Source organism: Symphalangus syndactylus, chromosome 9 (genome assembly GCF_028878055.3).
Source record: "Symphalangus syndactylus isolate Jambi chromosome 9, NHGRI_mSymSyn1-v2.1_pri, whole genome shotgun sequence".
Classification (NCBI taxonomy): domain Eukaryota; kingdom Metazoa; phylum Chordata; class Mammalia; order Primates; family Hylobatidae; genus Symphalangus; species Symphalangus syndactylus.
Window position 1 is genome coordinate 134,792,322 of NC_072431.2, and position 9,544 is coordinate 134,801,865.

Here is a 9,544-nt window from a genome sequence, read left to right on the forward strand (position 1 = left end):
TATACTGAAGCAACATTGTTTACCAAGCACTCTGTTTTTACTGGAACTAAGTATTTATTGGGGTACCTTTTACTTGAACTAAATATTTATTGGGATGCCTGATACAGTTTATTAGGAGGCTAAAGCCACCATCACCACCTCTAAGTGACCATCTGGCAATGCACTTGGATCGGACTAATCTAAACTTTGAGGTCCACGACATATGAATGAGTAAAAGCAGCAGGCTGCAGTGCAACACACATGATATCATCTCACTTAAAAAAAGAGAAAAGAAAGATGAAAAAATGAAAGAAAAAAATGTGTATGTATACGTGAAGAAAATCTAGAAGCATATTTCTATTAAAGGATGTTAACAGTGGTTATTTCTGAGGGATGACATTATAGGTAACTTAGTTTCTACATTGTGCTTTTATGTAATTTTCTGAATTTTTGCATAATTAGCATAAATTTCAATTTAGGGATAAAAAATTTATTTCTTCTATTATTTTTGAATAGATCTTCCCACTATTATTTTCATTTCCTAGAACTATGACTGACTTATAATAAGCCAACAACGGAAGTTTCTTAATGAATTATGAATGACTACATTAACCTTTTGACCACAAGCCATACCATGTAAACGAAGATTTCATATTTAAGCTTAACATAAGCTTAATTGAATTCTCAGAATAGATTTCTTATATTCTCCATACATTGTATCATAGGGCTGCAGCCCACTCTCTGATGAACAAGAGGCTGTGTAGAAATAGTTCAGGGTTTCCAGAAACAGGGACATATTTTCCCATCAAACAGATACATACACACACACACACACACACACACATGGGAAAACATGTCCCTGTTTGGTAAGTAAAATGGGATGGATTTTGTAATTAAATTTGTTTTAATAAAAAGAGGTCTGTTACTGCCAAAAATTTAAAAACACTACTCTAGTACATGGAACTACTCAATGCTTGAATCTTTTTAAAGTCTTCCTCACACATGGTCTATCTAAAACATTGCAGTATTATCTGGGACTACACAATCTCCTTAATTGTCTTATTAAGTTACCTAAATAAAATATGATCTCTTGGGCTGGGCGCTGTGGATCGTGCCTGTAATCCCAGTATTTGGGGAGGCCAAGGCGGCTGGACCATTTGAGGTCAGGAATTTGAGACAAGCCTGGCCAACATGGTGAAACCCTGTCTCTATTAAAAATACAAACAATTAGCCAGGCACGGTGGCGGTCGCCTGTAATCCAGTTACTCGGGAAGCTGAGGGAAGAGAATAGCTTGAACCCAGGAGATGGAGGTTGCAGTGAGACGAGACTGCATCACTACAATCTTGTCTGAAAAAAATAAAAATAAAATAAAATAAGATTTCTTACCAGAAATATAAGTGCAGGCTAGTCAAATATGATTAATTATTTTTAAGTGTGGGCCTCTATATGAATGCCTATATTCCATTTTTTAAAATTTATTAATTTAAAGGTTCATTCAGATGCCATTTTCAGTGGCAAAACTCATTGCTAATCAATGTGTGGTCACTTAGCCAGTAATATCAGCATCACCTGGGAACTTGTTAGAAATGCAGACTCTCAGTGACATCCCTCTTGAATCAGAATCTGCATTGAAACAAGATCCCAAGGTAATCATATGAACATTTATGTTTGAGAAGCACTGACATAATTCACTCATGGCCAGGGGCGTATTTGCATTAGGTGTGAACTATTACATGGAGTGAAAGGATGTTCACCAATGGTTCTCAAACTTGTCCCCATATTGTGAGTGCCTGGGGGTTGTTAAAAAATACTGATTTAGTTGAAAAAAATGCTCCGCCACAACAAAGAAGGAAAAAAAGCCTAATGTCTGAGCCTCAACCCCCATAGATTCTGATTCTTAATTGGTCTGGTGTACAGCCTGGGTATCAGGATATTTTTAAATTCCCAAGTGGGTCTAATGTGCAGCTGAGTTTGAGAACCATTGCTCTACATTAAAGGTTCCTAGTCTATGGTTGTGTGTGAGAATCACTTAAGGAATTTTTAAAAATCTCAGCACTTTAGCCTTACCCCTAGGGACTGTGATTCAACTGATCTGGGGAGGAGCCAAAGCGTTGTTTTATAAAAAGTTTCCGAGTTGATTCCAGTGTACAGATATATTTGAAATATACAAATCTACATGATGCTGAAAAACCCACTATCAAATGAAGGAGAAATTCATAAGACTGGACTGGAATTGATAAACTATCCTCATCATCCCTTGCCCTGTAAGGTATAGGCATCCAGCAGGCATAAGAAGACACTCATGAACACTCATATTTAATCTCTGGGGCCCTGTCTAAACAGAAATGTCTGCTGTGATGGAGATCTGTAACTGTGGCATATATTTAGTGTGGAGACTGGTTCATTCACCAGTTTTTAAAAGACTTGAGATTTACACAGAGTCCACCTGATCTGTTTAAGAAGAGCCACACAGCTCAGAAAATTATTCACCAGAACCTACTCTGATGAAGCCTCCACCCTTTTCCTTAACCATTCTCAGCACCTTGCGTGCCTCACCGCAAGAGTCCCCTGCACCCCTGAATGTGAAGGTCCAGGTCTACAAGGCAAAAATCAGGGGTTCTTGGAAGAAAAGTCAGAGTAAATAAAGGCAGGAAGAAGAAACTAAAACCTTCTGTAGAATGATTGACTGAATAAAAAAAATAGAGCAAAAACATTCTCACCTCCATTTATCTCCCAAGTATTAAGGATAAATTGTACTAAATGAAACTTGAAGGCATCAATGCCTATACCAGCAAATTAAACTACTTTTAGGGTATGACTCTTAATAGTGACATGACTCGTGAAATTAGGCCTAGATGAAGTTATTTAGAATTCTTCACATATTTAAAAACTTAACACAGGGTAGGTGTGCGTTTGTATGTGTGTGTGAATTTTATGTTTACTAAAAAGGGCCAATAATTAGCCAGGCAGTAGTGGCACACGCGTGTAATCCCAGCTACTTTGGAGGCTGAGGCGGGAGAATGGCGTGAACCCAGGAGGCGGAGCTTGCAGTGAGCCGAGATCGCACCACTGCACTCCAGCTGGGCGACATAACATAAGTTACAGGCTGAGAAACGTCACTGGAGAATCTGTTTTCACCATTTCAACATAGTGGTAAGTCACTTATAAAATATTGAGCATCTGAAGATAGCTCTGAATGAACAATTTGACATTTGTTTGTGTAATCGGTAAAAATTGGCCTGAAAATGGTAGCATTCAATTTTTTTCACTTTGCAATCTCTAATGCTTCCTATAAGCCTCAACCTAAAACAACTTGCAGAACCCAAAAGGTGGACTGTCACAACTATCTGTGTGCCACATTTCCCTCTGAAAAAGATTACGTGGTAATTATTTCACAGTTAAAATAATTTTGAAACAACTGAATGGTAAGGAGTTTTTATCTTATAGTTGTTGTAGTTATCAAAATGCCTACAACAAAAAATGCTCTCTCAATAAATACTTACTGAATTGACTTGAGACGTAGACAAAATGGCGTATCCAGGTCTTCCACAGGGAAGGAGAGAGTTCTTCCATGCCACTCTTCTAGAATTCCTGTCATAGATAACAATAAAGGCAATTCCTCTGTTATATTAATGATGATAATGTATAAATAAATTATAGTATCAAATGATATAAACTTAAAATAATTTTTATAGTATTTTATCCTTTATTTTCCAGGACACAAAACAGATGACGAAATTTGCTAATGCCTTGGTTAAATATCACCCAAATATCAGGAAATTTGAATTTGCTTAGAATAACAATAATATTTAAAATTGGCCTAATGAAAAATAAAGGTATTGGTGAACATCTGTTTAACATAAAAAAGACATTTTTAGACATATTTGTATACTATGTAATATTTCTACATAGAAATTCATGATACCAAAGATACTTATGCATTTGAATGAAAAAACTGAATATGTTGCCTGCCTAGATAAAAGATTATCATTAACACTAATTTTAATATCAAAGTTCAAGCCTCAATACACTTCTTAGAGAGAGGAACTCTCTACATTGGGTATTTTAGTCAAAACCCCAGGCAGTATCTCTAATTTTACTTCCTCTTTTAGCCTTCATTCATATCAGTAACAAGCTTGTGTTCTTTTCTTGATCTTTGATCTAATTTAGATAACTGTGGGAGATTACTTTATTTGGAAAAAAAAAAATTTAATGAGGTTTTTCAAACTTGCTTTCTTTTAAAACTCAGGAAGGGTTTTCCTGCTTTGTTCTTTGCTGCAGTTTAAACCTCAAGCCTTGCCACTCACAGTGTGATCTACAGACCAGCAGTATCAGAACACCTTGGGAGCTTATTAGCAACACAGTGTTTCAGGCTCTACCAAAGATGCTCTGAATTGAGTTCTACTTTCCAACAAGATCCTGGGATAATTTTTATGCACATGGCAGTTTGAGAAGCACTTCTTTAAAACATTAAAAGGAAGTTAAAATATGTATCACTTCTCACAGACTTTTGCCAGTGACAAAACTATTTCAGAAAAATTCGAAGTTTAAGATTACTCGTGAGGTTGAAATAAAAATCAGTACAATCTTTTTGACAATTTGATCATAGTATCAGGAATCTTAAAATGGTCATATTCTCAGACCTAGTAACTATATTTCTGGGAATGCATCCTAAAGAATCTGGTGAAATGGTAAAAACTATATGTAGAAAGATTTTCATTGTAGCCTTATTTAAAAAAGCAAAAAATTATAAATAAACAAAATGTTCAACATTGGAAAATGATAAATAAATTATGGTACATCTGCTAGTTAGAATGTTATTCAACAACCAAAATTATGTCCACTATAATGCATAACATGGGCTGAAAATGGCAAAGTAGAGAACTCCAGGGTTCTGTCTATCTGCGAAAGCAGCTAATGAACTAGCTAAAACTGTTTTGTCTGACTCACAGCGTTCCCAGGGCTGGAGCAGCTCCCAAGGAGGCTTTTGTTGAAAGCATTTAAAGACACATGTGTTGGACACAGCAGCCTGGGACAAGGGACAATACTTTGAACAGGAAATAGACAGAGAAACCTAGAAAGAAAGACATTGGGAAAGAGATACGTGGGAGAATAGAAATTTTAAAATACAGAGAAATCAGAAGGCCATGACCATATCCAGGGCAAGAAACAGGCCTTAAGAAGGCCTGGGAAGACCCTAAGCATTTACATGCAATTGGTCTGCAGACTCTGCACAGCCAAAGTGAAGGCTAAGACAGAGTTGTCAATGGCCTGACATGGCATTGAAGGAGTACCCAACACAGAACCAATCTACAAAGACTGGTAGAGGATTTTTGCCCTCCTTTTTGACTCTCTTGGCTCCAGGTACTTAAGGCAACTCTGTTAAAACACCACTAACAGACAGCTAGCTGAACATAGACTTCAGTGGCCACACATTTAAAAAAAAAAATACATGCTGTAGAAAAAATACACACTGTAGAAAATACACACTGTAGAAAAGTCACTAAACAACAACCTCATAACAAAGAACAACAAACTATAGAGAGGGGGCAGAATCATATTTTCAGAGTTGCTACATTATAATATTTAAATGTCTAGCTTATCCGAGGCATGGAAGAAACAAATAAGTATGGCCAATTCAAGAAAAAAAAATTAACAGAAAATGTCCATCAGCAAACTCAGGCATTGGACTTACTAGACAAAGGCTTTAAAATAACAGTCATAACGTGTTCAAACAACTAAAGAAAACCAAAAGAATAATTTCTCACCAGAGACTATCAAGAAAAAAATAGAAACTATAAAGAGGAGCTAAATAAAAATAAATATTCTGGAGCTGAAAACTAAAATAACTGAAATAAAAAATTCACTGAAGGGGTCCAACAGATTTTTGAGCTGGCAGAAGAATTATTAGTCAATTTAAATATAAATCAATTGAAATTATCCATTCTGAGGAGTAGAAAGAGAAGAGAATGAAGAAAAATGGACACAGCCTAAGAGATTTCTTGGACTTCATCAAGCATACCAACATACCCATAATATGAGTCCCAGAGGGAGAAGAGAAAAGGGGTCAGAAACAATATTTGAAAAAAATAATAGTCAAAAACATCCCAAATTGATTAAAGACATGAATCTATATATCCAAGAAACTCAGTGACTCAAAGAAAGATAAAGTAAAAAACATCCACATGAAGACATATTATAGTCAAGTCGTCAAAGGCCGAAAATAGAGAACCTTGAAAGTAGGAAGAAAGCAGCAACTCATCACATACAAGGGATCCAAAATAATATTATAATCTGATATCCATCCACAAACAACGGAACCATAACATGGTAGGGTGACATGTGGAAAGTGCTGAGAGAAAAACTGTCAACTAAAAATTTGATATCTGGCAAACTCATTCTTCAAAAAAATGAAGAAAAACTTTCCATTTCTGGAACATGAAGTTGTCACTTCATCCTAACAATAAGTTAAAAGCTGGGAAAACTGAAAAATTAATAATTCTACTTAGATGTGTAAGAGAAGTGAGATTATAAGGCAAACCACTGCCCTAAAAGTTAAAGAGAGAGAGAGAAAGAGACAGACAGAGGGAGACAGAGAGAGGGAGAGAAAGGAAAATACAGAGAATAATGACTTCCTGGAGTGGAAACCCATGAGCAGAAACCTCCACCAGAATCAGTGCTAAGGTAGGAAAATCTAAATTGTAACTGACAAATTGCTAGAGGCTCAATGTGAACAAAGCTAAGATATAAAAATGTCAAAGGGACTCAGTCACTACGTTGGGAGGAGAACACTTTTGTGAGTTTTAACTCCAGGAGCTCAACCAGGTTCCATAGTGAAAATTTGTGAGAAATCATTGAATGCTGCTGCCAGAGGAGAGGAAAAGTCATCTTTTTGAAATATGACAGAACATCCTGTTCTAAACAAGGCCTACCCTTGAGAGAAAATAGTATACCATAACCTAAATTACTGAGGTTTTATCAGAGTGTAACCCACCTAAGAGAAAGGAAATACCCAACTCAAGCCACCTCCAGCCTTCTACGTAGGAGAAAAAAAATACCAGACTCCAGCTACCTCTAGCCATTCTGTGTGACCTAAGAAAGGAGATGGGAGGAAAATTGAAAAATGTTTATGAAGTTCATAGTCCAGAGAAAAAAACTCACTAAAATATTGAGAACTAATTATAGGATTATAGAATGCTTCCCCTGCCCCAACACCTTACCACCTCAAAAACAGAGGTCTATTTTTGGAGGCTCTTTTACTCAGTATGTCCTGTCTGGCTTTTAATTAAAAATCACAAGACATATTAAAAAGCAAAAAAAAAAAAAAACCCAAAAAAACAAAAAATATAATTTGAAGAGACAGAGCAAGCATCAAAACCAAACTCGATATGGCAGGAATGTTGAAATTATCAGACCAGGAATGCAAAACAAGTATGACTAATATGCCAAGGGCTCTAATGGATAAAGTACACAATATGCCAGAACAAGTGGGCAATGTAAACAGAGAGATGGAAATTCTAAGAAATAATAAAAAATAAATGCTAGAGATCAAAAATTCTGTAACAGAAATGAAGAATGCTCATTACTAGACTGGACACGGCTGAAAAAAAGGCTTGCTTGAGGATATGCCAATAGAAATTTTCAAAATGGAAAAAGCAAAGAGAAAAGACGCTGAAAAAAACAGAGCAGAATATCCACGACCTGTGGGACAACTACAAAAAGTGAAATATATATATAATGAAAATATCAAATACAGAAGAGAGAAATGAACAGAAGAAATACTTGAAGCAATAATGACTGATAATTTCCCCAAGTTAATGTCTAATATTAAACTACAGATCCAAAAAACTCAGAGACACCAAGCAAAATGAACTTAAAAAAAAGTATAACTAGACATATCATATTCAAACTGCAGAAAATAAAGGATAAAGAAAAAAAAAACTTTAAAGAAAAAAAACCTTCCAAGATGCCAGAGGAAAAAATATCTTATTCATAGAGGAAGAAAAATGAGAATTGCATCTGACTTCTTGTCAGAAACCAAGCAAGCTAGAAAAGAAAAATAAAGTCTTTGGTGTTGGGAGAAAAAAAAAACCCACAAACTTAGAATTCCGTACCCTACAAAATTATCCTTCAAAAGCGAAGGAGAAATAAAGACTTTCTCAGACAAACAAAAACTAAGGGGACTTGTTGCCAGTAGACCTGCCTTGAAGAAATTTTAAAAGAAGTTCTTCAGAATAAAGGAAAATTATATAGGTCAGAAATTCAGATCTACCTCAAGAAAGGAAGAGCATCAGAAAAGGAATAAGTCAAGGTAAAATTTAAAAATTTATTTTTCAGGCTGGGTGTGGTGGCTCACTCCTGTAATCCCAGCTTGACCTTTGGGAGGTCAAAATAGCAACAAAGTATTTAATTATGTATGTTTATATACATATAGATATATTCTATGTATACTTATGTAAAAGTGAAATGAATGACCATAATGACACAAGGTATTGGAGGGAGAAATTAGAACTATTCTGTTGTTATACAGTACTGGTACTATCCATAAAGCAGTATAGCATTATTTGAGGCTTGGATTAGCTATAGATGTATATTGCAAATGCTAGGGGAGCTACTAAAAAAAAGCCTTTAAAAAAGTATAATAGTATGCTAAGAAAGGAGAGAAAATGGAATCATATAAAATGTTCAATTAACACCACAAAAGGTAGAGAAAGAATGATAGACAAAAATAGGAACAAAACAAATGCAAAAAATGGATAACAGTAACAAATATGGTAGAAATTGATCGAACTACATTAATAATCACTAATCAATGGTCTAAATACACCAACTAAAAGGATTACCAGAGTGAATTAAAAGATCCTAGGCTGTGCACAGTGGCTCATGCCTATAATCCTAGTGTTTAGGAAGGCCAGGATGGGAGGATTGCTTTAGACCAGAAGTTCAAGACCAGTCTAGGCAACATAGTGAGACCCTATCTGTACACAAAATTTAAAAATTAGCTGTGTGTGGTGGCACTTGCCGTAGTCCTAGCTTCTGGGGAGACTGAAGCAGGAGGGTTGCTTGAGCCCAGGAGTTGGAGGCTGCAGTGAGCTGTGATCATGCCCCTACGCTCCAGTCTAGGCAATAGAGTGAGACCTCGTCCCCCACCAAAAACGAAACAAAGAAAGAAAGAAAATAAGACCCAGATATATGTTGTCTACAAAATTAAAAAAGCACTTTAAATACAAAGACACATATAGATTCACTAGGAATTGCAAATTAAAACAATAAGAATGACCAAACTCCAAAACACTCACAACACCAAATCCTGGCAAGGATGTAGAGTAACAGGAACTCACTGATTGCTGGTAGGAATGCAAAATGGTCACTACTACTATTAAAAACAAAGCCTTTTTTTTTGCCCGGGGGTGGGGATGGAGGATGGAGCCTCTCGTTCTCGCTCTGTTGCCCAGGCTACAGGGCAGTGGTGGAATCTTGGCTCACTGCAACCTGTGCCTCCCAGGTTCAAGGGATTCTTGTGCCTCAGCCACCGGAGTAGAAAACAAAGCTTATTTTTAATGG